General features: G+C 49.7%; 1 long non-coding RNA gene across 1 annotated transcript; it reads right to left on the reverse strand.

Moving 5' to 3' along the window:
* Window positions 1-8,246: 8,246 nt before the first annotated feature.
* LOC118595185 lies at window positions 8,247-12,927 on the reverse strand. The gene is made up of 4 exons (XR_004946481.1): window positions 12,712-12,927; window positions 11,720-11,854; window positions 10,877-11,088; window positions 8,247-8,504 (listed from the first exon to the last, which is right to left on the reverse strand). It is a non-coding gene; the product is annotated as an uncharacterized LOC118595185 (long non-coding RNA).
* Window positions 12,928-16,193: the final 3,266 nt, after the last annotated feature.

Raw genomic sequence — 16,193 nt, forward strand, 5'->3', positions numbered from 1 at the left:
GTTGAAGCGACAAAAAATACTTGTATTTTGACATTTGATCTCCAGCAGCTAGTCAGCATTTCCCAGCATCTAGTTCTTCATTCTGGGTTCCAAGTGCAAAGAGAAATGGAGCTTGTAAGGATAAGGAGAAAGGGAGGAAGAAGAGCCCCGTAGGGAGCCTCTCTTTCATCTCAGAGCAACCCAGTTTCTGGTTTTGCAAAAACAGCGAGCTCACTGTGTGCTGCAGGGCAGTAATAAACTTTGCCTGGCTAGCTGGCTTGAAGCAGAGGCTTGTGCATAGAGCCTCTCAGGGAGTGCTTCCTCACCCTTGGACTTCTGCCTCTTCATGCCACACCTACCCTTGAGTGAGTCAAAACACAGGGCTCAACAATCCCGACCAGCCTGAGACTCTGAACTTTGGCTTGGCTGGATGACCCATTTCTTTACATTATTTATTTTTCTCTTTATTAAGCCAAAAATGCACCGGGTGGTGGTGGCACAGGCCTTTAATCCCAGCACTGGGATGCAGAGGCAGGTGGATCTCTGTGAGTTTGAGGCCAGCCTGGTCTATCTACGTAGTGCGTTCCCAGACAGCCAGGGCTGTTACACAGAGAAACTCTGTCTCAAAAAAACCAAACAACCAAACCAAAATAAAATAAAAAATAAAAAAACTTTAGAAATAGCAGCTTAGCCATAACCCTCCAGCCAGGCAGGTAGAGAAAGTTGAGTTCCATGTCACAGTGTTATGTTCAGTGTACATCTCCTGTCTCTGTCTTCACTTTTACTAAAGACAGACAGACAGACACACACACACACACACACACACACACACACACACACACACACCAACGAGCATAGTGAGCTGGACATCAGCATGCATTTAAACAGAATCCCATGACAGCCCACAGCCTCATAACCCTTTTACTTAAAAATCACGACTCTCTATACCCCCTCAAAAAGAATCCCCATCGTTCTTGGTGATAAATTGCTTAACTGCTTGTCTCAGACGGCCCTGTTTGGGGATGCATCAGCGATTCCGGAGGTGAGAACTCCAGTGTTTGGGGATACTTTCCTCTGCTCCTGCAGCAAGCAATACTGTGATCTCTTGGGAAGAACTGATCAAGGGAGGTGTGAAGTGGTGAGGCAGAGACACAGAACTCTGGTGCTGTGTTCTGGGGTGCACCAGCCGCAGAGACTTAGGTCCGAAATGCTAACCCTAACTCCACAAAGCGAAGCTCCATGTTAATAGCTGTCTTTCTCCTCGGCTAGCCATCTGAGATAGCATCTTCAGAGAGCCCTGTTGTAAACTGGAGCAAAAGGTCAGCTTTCCACTTGGCCTTTCCTGAGCAACATCGCCCCGTGTGAGGGGTGTGAAGGTTGCCAAGATCTTCAGCTCTTGTATGCATCTCAGCGACTCCTGCCCGCCCTCAACAGCCCCCACAGTTTGCAACCGAAATGGAACGGGGGAGGGGGGCAGGGGTGCTCTTGGCCTGCTGGCTCTCCAGGCCGAGGCTGAACCTCGCGTCACCCCGCTGCAACGCGCGCCGCCAAGCGCTCCGCAGAGAGAAAAGCCTTTTTTGGTAACACACAGCCGGGCAGTAAGCAGGGCCCGTTCTTTGGCCTGCGGGAGCCGCTTAAAGAGTAGATGAAAACAAACGTGTGGGTTGGGCCCTCCTTTGGCCTTGTGGAGGCCTGGGATCGCCTTGCACCAGGAACCCCAGGGGTGCGGTCAGTTACTGAGCCTTGCAGACCCGAGCAAAGGGGCTTGGGGGGCTGGAGGCTGCTAGGTGATTTACACATTTAGTCCCCGGTCGGATCCGTGGCGGAAGTGTCTGCCTTCCCCTAAAGGATTAATCCTGGTATTAAAAAAATAAAAAGCACCGAGTAAGGCCAGGGCATAGGGTTACACAAGAACCACTAGAGCATGAAATCCCAGGAACAACGTGATTCGCCGAGAAGCCCTGGGGAGCTGAACCGACACCGCCCGCCAAGACCTGCCCAGCCTCGGGCGCATGGGCAAGGCCGGCACTCTGAGCGAAACGAGGGAGAAGGCAGGGGAGGGCGGGCATCAGTGGTTGGGGTTGGCACAGTGGCGGAAAGAACGATCCGGTCTCTGGCTGTTTTCTTCCTGGAGGGGCGGAGATCAGGGAGGGGAAGAAGGGCGCAGGAGTGGGGGTAGTCGAGTCTAGTTCCTGCCTCTCGTCATCCTCTTCTTGCCAGCGTGCCAGGGCGGGGGGTGGGGTGGGGTGGGGAGCCAGCACTGCCCTCAGCAAACGCTGGTGTGTTTTTCACTGTCCCCAGCCCCCCCAAGTCCCGGAATGAGCTGTCCAGGGAAACGGGCCTAGAGGAGAAAGGGGTGGAAGCGCCAGACAAGGGTGCTATTCATTGATTCAGCTAGAACAAATATTCAAACGCTCAATAAGGGAGCTTGAGTGGAAGGAAGGCCTGGAGTTGGCCGGGACGTCGTCGAGGTGGCTGGTGGCCGTGAAGACCACAGGTGTGCCTATCCCTAGCCCTCCACTCCCATCTGTGAGCCTGGACCTCAAAGGGAGGTTCCCGCCAGTCTACAATAATCAGGGGATTTCCACAGCCAGCCTTGGGCACTTACAGGCAGGGCAGACAGAAGGTGTGGTCACAGGGCAGGAGGTTCCTCCCGGGACCTGCCTACGGGGCAGCCATCACTTCTTGCCTTGATTTGGGTCCTTGGACTAGGGCTTCAAATACTTTGACCTGCCTGTGCCGAGTGGTTCAACCTGTGACTCAGGACAGAGAGAAAAAGGGGCGGGTACTGGGTACATATTTATATTATGCTGTTCACCTTGGACTTGGCTGACCTTGAGCAAATCATTTGCACTTCAGGTTCTGAGTAAAACTGAAATAATTTCTCCACTTCCTTTGCCTGCTTCATTGGTCTGATGTAGATGACAACGCATTATAATATGTTTAATACAATGTAAGGGATTATTAACAATAACCGACATTTGTCAAGGGCTCCAAAGTGCATTCCCAGACATTATCTCACCAAGCTTCACACAAGCCTGTGAGGCAGGTGTGACTTTCACCCGCCTTTTTCGCAGGTGAGGAAGGCTGGGTCAAAGGTGGTCCAGAGTTAGCAAAAACAAAAACAAAGCAGGCTACCTGTGCTGTAAAACTGGCATTCACTTTTACCTTAAGGGCTGCTGGCCCTTTAGGGGTTCCAGATGCTGCTAAGAAACTGAAACAAGAAGGTAAAGCCCTCTGCCCGCAGGAATTTACAGGTTAAAGCCACAACTGTCCCAGTAGGCTGCAAGGTTGTGCATAAATCAGCACAGGTTGTTTGGGGAGTTCAAAATCAATCACTACCGAGCTTTGAGCAAAACTGAGTAGCCACTGTTTCCTGGCAATCCCCAAAAACCATTCTTTTATGTCTTTGGTTTTCTGTGCCCTGGCCCCAGGCAGAGGTGACAGAGGAGTATCTGAAGTGCTAGTCTCTGCTGAAAGGATGAGGAAGCTTCTCCAGTCGCCCTCAAGACATTTAAAAATGTACACATCTAGGACTGAAGAATGGCGAGGCCTTGCCCAGCAGCACATGCAGGGCCCTGAGTTGGATCCCCAGCAGTGACTAAAAGGGAAAAACGTTGAAGAAGAGCCCAATGAACCACAGAGGGGAAGGAAGAAAATAGGGAGCATGGATTTTTATTGTGGCAAAGGTCTCTTTCTAGACCTGGAGGTTGTATCACATAACTAACCCCCTTTGTTCTCACCTAAGTGAGCTGAAACTTGGCTGCCCCCATGGCCTGGAGGGTTTCAGCATATCCGCCCCCTGCCCTTCATTCAGTTTTTCAGTGATTCAGAGAGCACTCTCCTGCCCCTCGCTGAGGATAGACCCTAGGACCTGGAGCGTGCTAAGCATCACTCTCTATGTCCAAGTGAGCGAGTGTCATCTTTAACCCCTTTTCTATTTTGATGCTGGGTCCTGAGAAGTTGTCCAGCCTGGTTTTGAACTCATTCTGTAGCCCAGACAGGTTTTGAACTTGTGGTCCTTCTGCCTCAGCTTCCACAGTGGCTGTCTGTGGACCGATCGGGCCTGGTTCTTAGCACTTTCTGTCCCAGTGAAGAAGATGAAATAAACCAGAGTGGGTCCAGCCCGGAATGGAGACGCTTCCATTTTCTCCTAGGTGTCCTGGTTTGCTGATGCAGTGAGCCCCCAAAGTCGTAAGGGGCAGCAGTGCTGCTCCAGACTCCCGGCAGCGGCATACTGACTCGGAGGCAATCTGTTTATTCTCTGGAGCTTTGGTTTCTCACCTGTCAAACGTCCATCTTAAATCATGTTTTTCCTCCAGAGCCTCCCGGTGAGATCCTGCCCGCAGTGCCGAGGCCTGGAGGGCTGTAAAAGAGGCCAGTCCTGACCTAGATCTCTCCCAGCACTGAACCACTTCCAGGTAAAAGAGGAAAGCCAGGCCTGATGCTCTTTGTCCTGTCCTTTGGAAGGTATCCTCTAGGTGACCAGCCTAGCACCTCTGTGTTGGTGTGACAGATACATAAGCAATGACTACCTCTCAGCCTAGGAGCTGGAGCAAGACAATAATAGCACACTTGGGCCCTTTCTTCTGGGTTCTCCTAAAGAGGCCAGGATTTCATTTCTCCCTCCCCAATTCCTGGTGCATTCCTGTGTGTGTGTGTGTGTGTGTGTGTGTGTGTGTGTGTGTGTGTGTGTGTTGGGGGGTGACCATGAGGACTCAACGCTGTTAAAGATTTGGTGTTTTTATCTTTTGTTGTTGTTGTTTGGGCGCATTTGGGGAAAAAAAAAGAGGCAATGACCCCCTCTTTAGAAAACTAGGCAGGAAGTGTGCCGGCCTGAGTGGCAGGGACTAAGGGTGTAATGACAAGTTTTTGTTCAACATTTTCATGTAATCAAAGCCAAAGGAAAGTGAGCCTGGCCCTGGCTTTTTGGATGGGGCAGACCAGAGCTGCCTGTATGTTGGGGCTGGAAGGCCAGCAGTGAGGAATGGATCTGGTTTTCAGCGAAGAGGCGGAGTGCCCACCGTTCATCTTATTTTTACATTTCCAAAAGGTAGCCTATCCTTCATCTTTTATTCGGCACCATTGGGCTCTCCTTGGTGACATTTCCCAGCCGTGCGCAGACTTCTAGGCACTGATTTACCTTCCCGCCCACTCTCTTCCCCCTTCCCACTTTTACACATTGCCGGTTTCTGCCTGGTTGCTCACACAATGTCCCCGCTGCAACATCCAGAGCCAGCTTTCTTGCCTCCGGAGTTTCGATCCCAGCGACTTCCGACTCCGCCAAATAGTCTCTCCTTTTGTTTTGCCCAGAGCCTGGTTTTCCCCATTATGCTTTATAATAAGCTCTACAGCGACCGCCCCAACTCTAGGCTTTCTCTAACACTGCCTCGGTTTCCCTTTCTCGCAAGCAGGTTCTGCGCACACTCGCTGGGGGGATGGGGTTGTAGCGCCTAGAGCACAGCTTTGCAGATGGTCCGAAACGGCGGCGCGCACGGGGTTTCTCTCTCCTCCCCTCCTTTGAGCCTTCGGTGGCCCAGTGACGTGCCCTGGGCACCAGGGACTGGCAGCAAGAAAGGATCCACTGTCTACTCACATACTTAAGGGCAGGAAACCTGACCCACCCCTAAACCACTGGTCCGGGAGGAGGGGCACTTGCATTTCTCCCGGAGGGCGGGCCTCGCGGTGGTCCCCCCCATCTCACTCCTACCCCCCCCCCCATGCCCGCAGATTACCTCCCGCAGCCCCCTTCACCTACGCTTCCCAAGAACAGATTGTTTATCAGGACGGGCAGCCAAGAAGCCTACTCCTGTTTCTGGCCTCTGCCAAAGATTAATCACACTTGGGAACCTCACAAAACTTGACTGGTGGGGCGGGGCCGCGAGAGGGGGAGTAGTTTAAAAGGGAAGACCAATGAATTCGACATTTGACATTTGACAAGCTGACCAAATGGAGCTACCGACACCTCTTTCCTTCTCCCCTCGAAGGACTGAATTGTATCATTCCCACCCCCTCTCCCCCACCCCCTCTTTTTCTCCGAGTCCCCCTCCTCTTTCAACTTCAGATTTGATGCTTTCATAGTACTGACTTGCTTTTAATTCTTATTAACATTCTCAGCTGGTGTGTGTGTGTGTGTGTGTGTGTGTGTGTGTGTGCGCGCGCGTGCGCGCACTGGGACCTGGCAAAACACACTCACAAACTGGACTGCCTGACAAATCCTTTCTTTTCATCCTTCTCTTTGAAATGACATCAAGATGGACTGGGGGGGGGGGTTGCTGGGGGATGGAGGAGAAGGCATGGAAAAAGGGGGGAGGGAGGAGTAATTTATGTGCTTTTCTAAGACGGCTAGTAAAATTCCTAAGGGAGAACGAATACCAAAATTGACTGTCTTGGTGGATTTAGACCCAGTCGTCAGGGTGAATCATGTCAGGGCTTTGCCCTGGACCTGCAGCCTGGAAGAGGGGACAGGCGAGGAAAGCCTCCCAGTGGCTGGGAGGAGCCTTTCTGAACCGGGGAAGGGATGGCTGTTTTCTCCCATTGCAAGATGAATTTTTTTAAAGGCTCTGATAAAGAAGAGCAAGGGATAGAAAACTCTCTATTAAACATGACCCCCTAAGGGAAGGTGCAAACCCATTTGATCCCAGATAGAGATATCTCCATCCCAGGTTCCCCCTCCCCTTTGCTTTGCAACTCAGCAGACATCAGGTTAGCAAAAGGTAATAAATAGTCCTAGCACAGCAGGGTCTGGACTAGTGAAAACAGTTTACTGAAATTAATGGGTCTCACTTGAACCAAAACCTCCACTTCGGAATTAATGCCAGACATAGTTTTCCTGAACTCTATCCAGCCGCCTAAGCGGCAGACAATTTTTGGTCTATTTGTGCAGGAAATAAAGCCCAAGCCCTTGATCTCAGTGTAGATTTTCATGTAAAGAAAAAAAATTAGCACAGTGAAAAATGTGCCAGTTCCCACTTTCTGCCAGTAGAAGCCCGGGTGCTCTGGGTGCTCTTGGGTGGTGCATGGTCAAACTTAGCTGGTAAACTTTCCATTGAAAAAAAAAATCTCCCAATTCCCTCCCCATCTCTGGCTTCTGAGCCTTCACCGTGACATCTGAGAGATGCAAGAAAGCTCCAGAAACAGTTCAGCTTTCAGCAACAACCCCCTTCCCCACGGCTTAGAAAAGCTGGATGTGGACATTTTGTATTCCGTTTGCAAGACTCCCCCCACCACGTGAAGCTCCAAGCTTTCCATCCATCCAGCCCCCCCCCCCCCCCCCCGCCTATTCTCTACCGCACCCAGTACTTAGGGTGTCCCTGTTGCTCAAGCTGCATTTTATTTTTATTAATGTACTTTTTTTTAAGGTTGAAAGGCACATACACTATGTGTTCCCATCCAGTGGTTATGGGGTTATGGCAGGTACAGCGGGAACCCGCTGTCCGTATCTGAACCCACCCTAAGCCCCCATTATTGAGAAAAGCCCGATCGTGGGCAGCCGGTGTTCTGGTTCTCATTGTACAGTCCGCACTGGTGACACAGGACATGTGGAAAATTTTGAGAGCACTGCGGTGAATGGTGTGGAGGGGGGAGCAGGACCGGGGGGGGGGGGAGAGGGGGGAGGGAGTGAGTTACTTTTTAGCTTCCGCTAAGTACTTGGCAGCTCGCCAAGCCCGGAGGATTCTGGGAAGTGAAAACCTCCCCAGTATAAACTGCCAGCTTTAAGCAGCCCTGACAGTTCTGCTCCTTCCAAACTTGGCAGCCGTTCAAAGTGCTCTTTCATTTGAAATGCTGGAAGCCTGCCATGTGCAATGCAGATTTGCGGTGCCTGTGCGCAGAAGGAACTGATAAATGCCGTTGCAGTTGCCATGGGGACAGGAGGCTATCAGAATGGCCTTGTGATCCGCAGCCTCTCAACGCGGCAGGCTCTCCCGCCCGCCCGCCCGTCCGCCCGCCAGCCCCTCCTCCTTCTAGTCAGTGAGATGGTGAAATAAATGTTCTGGAAAAAGGTTAACCCTCCCGGCTCTGGCTTGCAAACTGAAAGGAGGTTAACCCCTTAAGACTTCCCTGGCCCTAAATGCTTGCCAACAACACAGAGCTGAACAGCATCTTTGGGGAGGGTTACCATTCCTCTCCCACCCCTGCGTCCTTCTGCTCCCCGGGAGGCTTTTCGAAAGCTGTGTTTTTAATAGAGCTTTTCAGCAAGCCCAAGTGTAAGGCTTTGAGTCATCAAAACCCGGATGTAAACACAGCAGCCCTACATTCTGCACAGTTTGCGTGTATTTTATCTTTTTAATAATATTTAGCTGGCAACTTAAAACTGCAAGCATGCCAGATATTTTAGCCAGCCGCTTACATCATGCTGCCTCCATCTTAGGGAGAGTAGTTGCCGGTCCTTGCCTTGTTTCTCAGGTCCCCGCCCCCCACTGCAGGCAATCTGGGTCCTTCTGAAGGCATCTTGTTGCAGCTTAGCAAATCCAGTCCCTTAGAACATGACATCAGCTTGGGCAACAAAGATAGAGGACAGGTTCCTGTCAGAGACAAAACATTGGGTGAGTCAAGGTGAAAGAGATCTGTCATTTATGCTGCAATTTCAGGTGACTTCGGTGAGGGTGCACTAGCCCCGATAATCACCCCCCCCCCCCCCAATCTTGCACAAACTGCCATTTGAAACACAGCCTGATTCAATGTACAAAAACAAAACAGTGTGTTCAAGATCTGGTATATTTTCAGGTCTGTAATGCCAACTCTCCGGGTGGCCTGTTTAATGGGGGAAAAAAAATTAAATCCCCAGCCAAGGCCTATGGAAACCAAAGAGGGTTAGTGATTTATTTACACTGGGGTGGAAGGGGTGAGCAGTATTTCTTTTTTTGCTCACTATTTCCTGAAGGCTTCCTAGACATAAACCTTTGTTAACATCCCAGAAAGGGGACATATTTTGGTCTGTGGTTTTCAATATTTTCTGCTAAATATATTCCAGTGAACTGTTTACCCAGGGTTTCAGCTTTCAGATCTTTATGTACTTGTAACACCTTGAGGCCATTCCTGGGTGGGATGGGGATGGTGGATGTTCATTAAAGAGGACTTTGCATGCTGGGCGTTGAGGCACAGGGGAGGGTTGTACTTAGGTCTGTCTGTATAACGAGGTTTCAAGTGGAGGTTAAGAGTCAGAGACCTTTTTGGTGTCAAGTGTGGGAAGACTACTACAGAATGTGGGGCCAATTTAAGTATTTATTCCTACATGTACACTGCCAGGGAAGCCCACACAGGCCAAAGACTAGATGGGTCCTGTTTGGTGAGACTTACCTGCAATGCCTTTGAACATGACTCTAGGTGTCTGCTCATGATTACCTTTGCCGTTTTTTTTTTTTTTGTTTTTTTGTTTTGTTTTGTTTTGTTTTTTATGGGGGGAGGGGTCAGGGCCACGTATTGGATCTCAATGGAATTTTCCCGTTCCTGAATACCCCCTTCCAAATAAATTATCAATAAAAAGTCATCTGCTTCACCTTGCTAGCAGATTTAGAATCGAAGGGCTAGTGTTCAAACACAATTTTAAGGAGCAATTGGCTGCTGAGACATCTCAAGATGGTTCTGGCTTTGAATTACGCTGGAGCTGAGGAAGAAATCAGGTGATTCAGACCCCCCCTTTCCCCAGACGGCCCAGGCAGCTGGGCTGGGTTTTTGGCTCCTGCAGCTGCTAAGCTTTGGCAAGCTAAGAGCATACTCGTGGTGGTGATTCCTTTCCCAGGCTGACCGACATGTTTCTGTACTGAATGCAGCCATGTTTCCTGACTCTGCATGAATCAGAGACTGTATTTTTAACTCGGAGCTGCTGGGGATAGTTTTAGGCTGCAAGCAGATCCTGCTATGTCCTGTCATCAGGGTCCAGAGGTAAAGAGTCTGTCTGAAGTCCTTGTCACTGACAGTTTGGATGTCTTCACATTATCATCCTGACAGCCACAGCGAGTTGTCCCAACAGGCGAAAGGGTACCATGTTCACCCTTCCACGTTGCCCTTCCTAAGTCCTCGTGATGTTTGCTTATTTGCTGGCTTCTGGGAGAAGAGTTGCAAAAGCCAGTTTGGAGTCCCAAAGTACCTTCCCAGATAAGGCAAGTGCCAGGATTCCCAAAAACCTTGACACAATACTCTACCCTGCTCTTCAAGAGCAACCCCAGAGGGCAGCCTGTGGTGTGGCCTCTGTTATTATACCAGGGGGAGCCAGGTCCCAGAAATCCATGGATCAGGAGGGCCTGTGGGGTTAGTTCAGGAGTGTCTAGGGGAACAATTCCCTTTTGTTACGTTGTCCGCCATGTGACCAAAATGCTGCCAGCTAATTTTAACCCCACCAAAGCACTGCTATAAAACAAACAAACAAACAGACAAAAAAAACCCTCTATCTTGCATCTGGAGAGAGACTCTGTGGCTGGATAAAAGCTTTCTCAGCCTGTGTTCTTCCTGTTTCACTTTCCAAACTTGCATTATCGGTAACCTGAAAAATGATGAGTTTCACCAAATTCCTGGATATTGCACAAGAGGACAATGAGGCTATTTCGGGGGTTGTGAGTGTATCTGGCACAGACCCCGGAAGCCATTGTTTTCTGGAGGGAGAATGTTTTAAGATTTCCTGGTGCTTTCCTTTCTAGGGTCTCAAGGGCTCAGGGGATCCTGTCAGGGGTGAGGGCAAGGAAGGACAGCTCCCGCGGGAAACCCTGTGGACTGTATTCTGAAAGGACCAGGAGAGGAAGCAGGTGGTTAGACCACTGGAGTGGGCAAAGGGGAGCCAACGGGGGCATATTTGGCAATGGGAATGACAGCAGAAGGGGATGAAAGACGTACACTTCACGATACAGCTGTTTGGCATGACTGGCTCCAGGGACAGAGGCCACCTCCTCTTCATACTCACCGTCAGGCCCGGGAGTTGATGGAAGACTGCAGAAGGCTCCTCTTCTCTTTGGAGAATGGAGTCCCTCATCCTTGTCCCGACCAGGCCCAGCCCTGCTGAGCTGCTAAGATGGAACACATTCATTCGGGATAGTAGGGCTGTAGATGAGGATGGACTCCCAAATCATACCCACGGCTCTCCGTTGTTGCTGTGCGTCGGGGTGGCCGTCAGTCCTAGTAAAAAGGCACAGAGTCTCAAAATCCGGACCAACCAGCCAGCATGGAGCCAGGCAGCCAGCCACTGCCACCATTCTAAAGGCAAGTAGAAAAGTAACTTCCATTAGCCTGAGGGTCCACCCTGCAGCCCCGGATGATAATATCAGAAGCTCCAGCACCCCCTTCCCTGCCAGCCCATGATAACAGTTGTGCTAACAGCAGCTGAGGGCCTCAGCTGCCGAAAAAAGCCATTTGCTCTGCTCTACCCTGCCTGGCCAACATCTCCATATTTAAAGGACTCTCTCTAGTGAGGCTCCCAGGCCCCTTGCCTCGCCTGAATCCACAGGCAGGTACACCATTTTGGCGAGGGCAGGGAATTTACAAGGAGACTGACACTCCCTTTTCTGCCAGTAACAAACCTATAGTCACCTTCCAGGAGTAATCCAGAGCCCTAGGCAACTTAAGGGTGTGTGTGTGTGGGGTGTGTGTGTGTGTGTAGAGCAATGAATTTGTCAGGCTTACTTACGTAGAGGGCACGGGTAAAAAAGATTATTTACATGAGTGTGGGTGACCCCCAAACAGCTGTGTCACTGCAAAGCCCCACCGCACCATGGAAACTGCGTCACGGGGTGTCCCACTTTCAACTCACCTTCCATTTCCTAGGTCCTCTAGCATATCACAAGATCACTCCTACCATCTTGCTGTTTTTGAGACCAGGTTTTCCTCTGGAGGTTCCTGCCTCAGCCTTTCAGACTCTGAATTCCAAAATTTGCACCGCTGAGTCCTGAAGGGGGCACATCTCCACATGAAGGTTCTGTTTACTGTGTTGTTTCACAGACTTGTATTTTTGTTTGCATTCTGTTCTGTTAAGGATTCAACCCAGGGCTTCGGGCATGCTGGGAGAGGCCACCATAGGGCTACATTTCTCAGCCCCAAAGACTTGCTTCGTGCAAGATGTTGTGCTTCTTTTTGTTTTTGTTTTGTTTTTTGTTTTTCTGAGACAGGGTTTCTCTGTGTAGCTTTGCTCCTTTCCTGGATCTTTCTCTGTAGCCCAGGCTGGCCTCGAACTCACTGAGATCCGCCTGGCTCTGCCTCCCGAGTGCTGGGATTAAAGAAAGGCATGTGCCACCACCGTCCGGCAAGATGTGCTTTTTAATTAAAAAGCCCAGAGCAGTCCCAGAAAACCTGAGTTTAATTCCAGTACCCACATCAAATGGCTCTCAACTGTCTAAGAAATGCCTCCGTCCTCTGGCCTGTGTTGGCAGCATGTATACTCACACACACATACCTACCCACCCACGGACACAAATGCACATAACTAATACATCTTAAAAAACAAACAAACAAACAAACGAACAAACCCAGAGCTCATTAATAACTGGAAATATGTTTTGAATCTTCCCAAAGAAATATTTGAATTTCACATTTTGCATATCGGGGATGGGGGGTAGGGAGAAGCAGGCTGGCCATGGCCTTTAATCTCTGTAAGACCTCCTAGAATCCTGTTTTCCCTAAGTCAACAGCCCACCCTGCCTGTGGAGTCACAGAAATGTAGATGAGAGCCAGCATCAGCTCCAGGGCTTCCGGGTTTCCAGACTTCCGGCGAGCCCTCAGCTGTCAGAAGACACATTCCTCACTTACCTTGCAGCCCTAGGCCTCTTGCAGTTTCCTAAGAACTCCACAGCTGGAATGCAGCTGCTCGGGGTGGAGCAAGCAGAGCTCTTGGTAGGTCAGCAGGGTGAGCGAGGGCCGGGAATGTTGGAAGGTTGGGAAAGTCCTTTCCTGAGCCAGAACTCAGGAATGTGCTTGGCCTCTGCTGAGAAAACTTTCCAGATTGAGGGAGGAGAGAAGGGCGAAGCTTTTGCCTTCTGGGTAGATTTTTTTTTTAAAAAAATTGCCCCAGGGAGGTCGACTGTTTTGAAACTGTCTTTTAAAAAAAGCAATGTGAATGTTTAAACTGACCTGGAAACATCCCCCCTTTTCTGCCCCTACCGTCTCAATCTGTTCCGCTGAGCAGTAATCAACATTTGCCTTGGGGTCTCTCTTCTATCGCCTCTCTAAATGTTTAAAAACTTATTGTTGTTGTTGTTATCTTTAGTTCGGGGAAACTTTTGGATGCTTTCCAGGCTGCAGCCATAGAAGTTTCCAGGAAAAATGGAAAAGCTACATTAGTGTTGTGAGTCTGTCTGGACCCGGGGCTAGACATGTTTTTTTAGAGTGCCTGCAATAGGAACAACCAGGTCCTGGGAGTGAATCCAGCCAGGCAAAAGGGCAGATGCCTGAAGGACCTGAGAGCACCCTAAAGCTGGGAGACAAACGTAGAGTTTAGCCGGCCTGCCTCTTCCGGAGCCACGGACAGAACTGTGGGTTGTCAATTCAGGTGCCAGGACTGGAGGGAAATGCCACCCCCAAGCCCAAGCCGTTGTCATAGAGGCAGCTGGGCCAGAGACACAGTTTGGGGCACTCACAATTCAGGAACTTATAGCTCAATTCAGAAGGCTACAGATAAGTGTGTGTGCACACCAGGTGCCAAGGTGGCAGGGTCCACTGAAGACAGAAGGGGGGTCCTGTTTCCAAGAAGCCTGCACCATGCAGCTGGCTTCACAGACAAAGAGACAGAAATAGTCAAGAGATGAACCTGGTTCCTGTGAGGCAGCTTCTCCTTGCCTGCTCAGCTAGTTTAACCACTGATTACCAGTCAGCAGCTATCAAGGTTCTATTTTTGGTTTGGTTTGGTTTTTCTGAGACAGGGTTTCTCTGTAGCTGTCCTGGAACTCACTCTGTAGACCAGGCTGGCCTCGAACTCACTGAGATCTGCCTGCCTCTGCCTCCCGAATGCTGGGATTGAAGGTGTGCGCCACCACCACTTGGCCATGTGTTCAGTTTTTGTCTCTATTTTACCGGGGGGAGCAAACAGACTCGGTAGTTAAGGGAATCATCTCAGAACACACAACGGGTAGGCAAGATTTGAATTCAATGTTAATTCTGCAGGGGTCCTGGGTTTGAGTCCTGATTCATGAGATGTATGATTGGCATCAAGCTTCTTGGACCACCAGATGCTCTCAGCCACTTTCATATGTTAAACATGCTGACTATAAATAGCCTAAAGCTTTGTCACACCTTTACAGTAGGTAAACAAACAGCTGGAAAACAAAGGGAGCTTCCATCTCCTAGAGGACTGGAGTACACTGAGCATTCAGTAGCTGCTTTAGGTGGATGCTGGTGGAGGTACTCATCATCATCTTCTTTGTACATCACCATCTTCTCATGACCTTGCACAGGCCTACTGGCTCTGAGTATAGTGGGACCTGGTGCCAATGCCAGGCAGGCACCTCCCTTTCACCTAACCCTAACCCTAACCCTTTCACGTTTGTATCTGGCCTCCGCAGATCTCTCTTTCCGCATTAACGGCTCCTGTTCACTCGGGTGTATGACAGTGTCCCCCAAACCATCCATCGAAGATCGCTCTACTGTTCAGCAGTCTCCCAGGTGCTCTGCAGGTTGAAGACCAAGTCCTTAGCCTGGAACACAGGGCTTCTGGGAAACCGGCTGCAGCCCTTTTCTGGTTCCCTCCTCCGCCTGACCGACCTCACTCCTTTCTGACTGTTAAATTCCTCTTTGTTCCTTGAGGACATGGTAAACGTTCATGTCCCTTGCCTTTCCATGGCTTCTCTCCACCTGGAAGCATGTTTTCCTCTTTGAGTTCTTTGAGCAGACTTCTAAACATCCTTCACAACTCAGCTGTTTAGCCTTTTTGGGAAACTGATTTCCAGCCTTTCCTGCCTTTGTACTTCAGTGACAATCCACATACAAAACAAAGAGATTCCCTCACTGGGGACTCATTGAAGTTCAAGGCAAGGGCACGCCATTCCATCACCAAGTCCACCTAAAAGGCCCTCAAAACACACTATGGAAGTAAATGAATCAAAAGGCAGTTTTTTCTCCTTCTCTCCTGAGACAGGGTTTATGTAGTCCTGGCTCTTCTAGAGCTTGCTATGTGGACCAGGCTGGCTTCACACTCACAGAATCCTCCTGCCTGTGTTGAGTTCTGGGATTAAAGGCACACACCACCTGGCAATGGTGGCTGGCCCACACCTTTAGCTCCAGCACTTGGGAAGCAGAGGCAGGCAGATCTCCTGGTTCAAGGCCAGCCTGGTCTACAGAGTAAGTTCCAGGACAGCCAGAGCGACACAAAGAAAGCCTGTCACACACACAAAATAAAATAAAATAAAAGAAAAGAAATAAAAGAAAAAGAAAAAAAAATTGATTCTTGGTTCAGATCCTAACCTAGCCTCTTGCTCTGCCTTTATATCACTAATTCATTTGTCTTAGTTTTCAGTGTCCTGTCTGTCCATGGCTATATCAATAACTACCCATGTGGCAGACTCTGTTGATCACTAAGAGTCACTCTGATTAGTGTAGTTAATATTCATGTCAGCTTGATAGATTTAGAATCACCATGGAAACTAATCTTTGGGTGTGTCTGTGAGAATATTCCTTTATTTTTTCCTTTTCTTTTTTTTGTTTTTGTTTTTGTTTTTGTTTTTCGGAGACAGGGTTTCTCTGTGTAGCTTTGCACCTTTCCTGGAACTGGCTTTGGAGACCAGGCTGGCCTTGAACTCACAGAGATCCGCCTGCCTCTGCCTCCCGAGTGCTGGGATTACAGGTGTGCGCCACCACTGCCCGGCTGAGAGTATTTCTAGGAAGGTTTAATTTCTAGGAAGCATTTATTGGACTCTTTGCTTCCTGACTGCAGAGACACTGTCATCAGCTGCCTTCAACTGCTGCCTGAACCTACCGGTCACCATAGACTCTACCTTTCGTCCCCAGCGTCGTGTAAACCAGGCATGCTGATACACCGTAATTCCAGGACTCCAGAGGTAGATTCAAGACGACCAGGAAGATCAAAATCATCATGTAGTTCAAAGCCAGCCTGGGCTACATAAAATCCTGTCTCAACCCAGCACTTGGGAGACGGATCTCTGGGTTCCAAGGTTAGCCTAGTCTACAAAGTGAGTTCCAGGGCAGCCAGGGCTGCTACACAGAGAAATCCTGTCTCCAAAACCAACCAAACAAACAAACAATAAAAAACCCCTGTCTCAAACTCAAACCAAACAGAAACA

The sequence above is a fragment of the Onychomys torridus genome, chromosome 14, assembly GCF_903995425.1.
Source record: "Onychomys torridus chromosome 14, mOncTor1.1, whole genome shotgun sequence".
Taxonomy (NCBI): domain Eukaryota; kingdom Metazoa; phylum Chordata; class Mammalia; order Rodentia; family Cricetidae; genus Onychomys; species Onychomys torridus.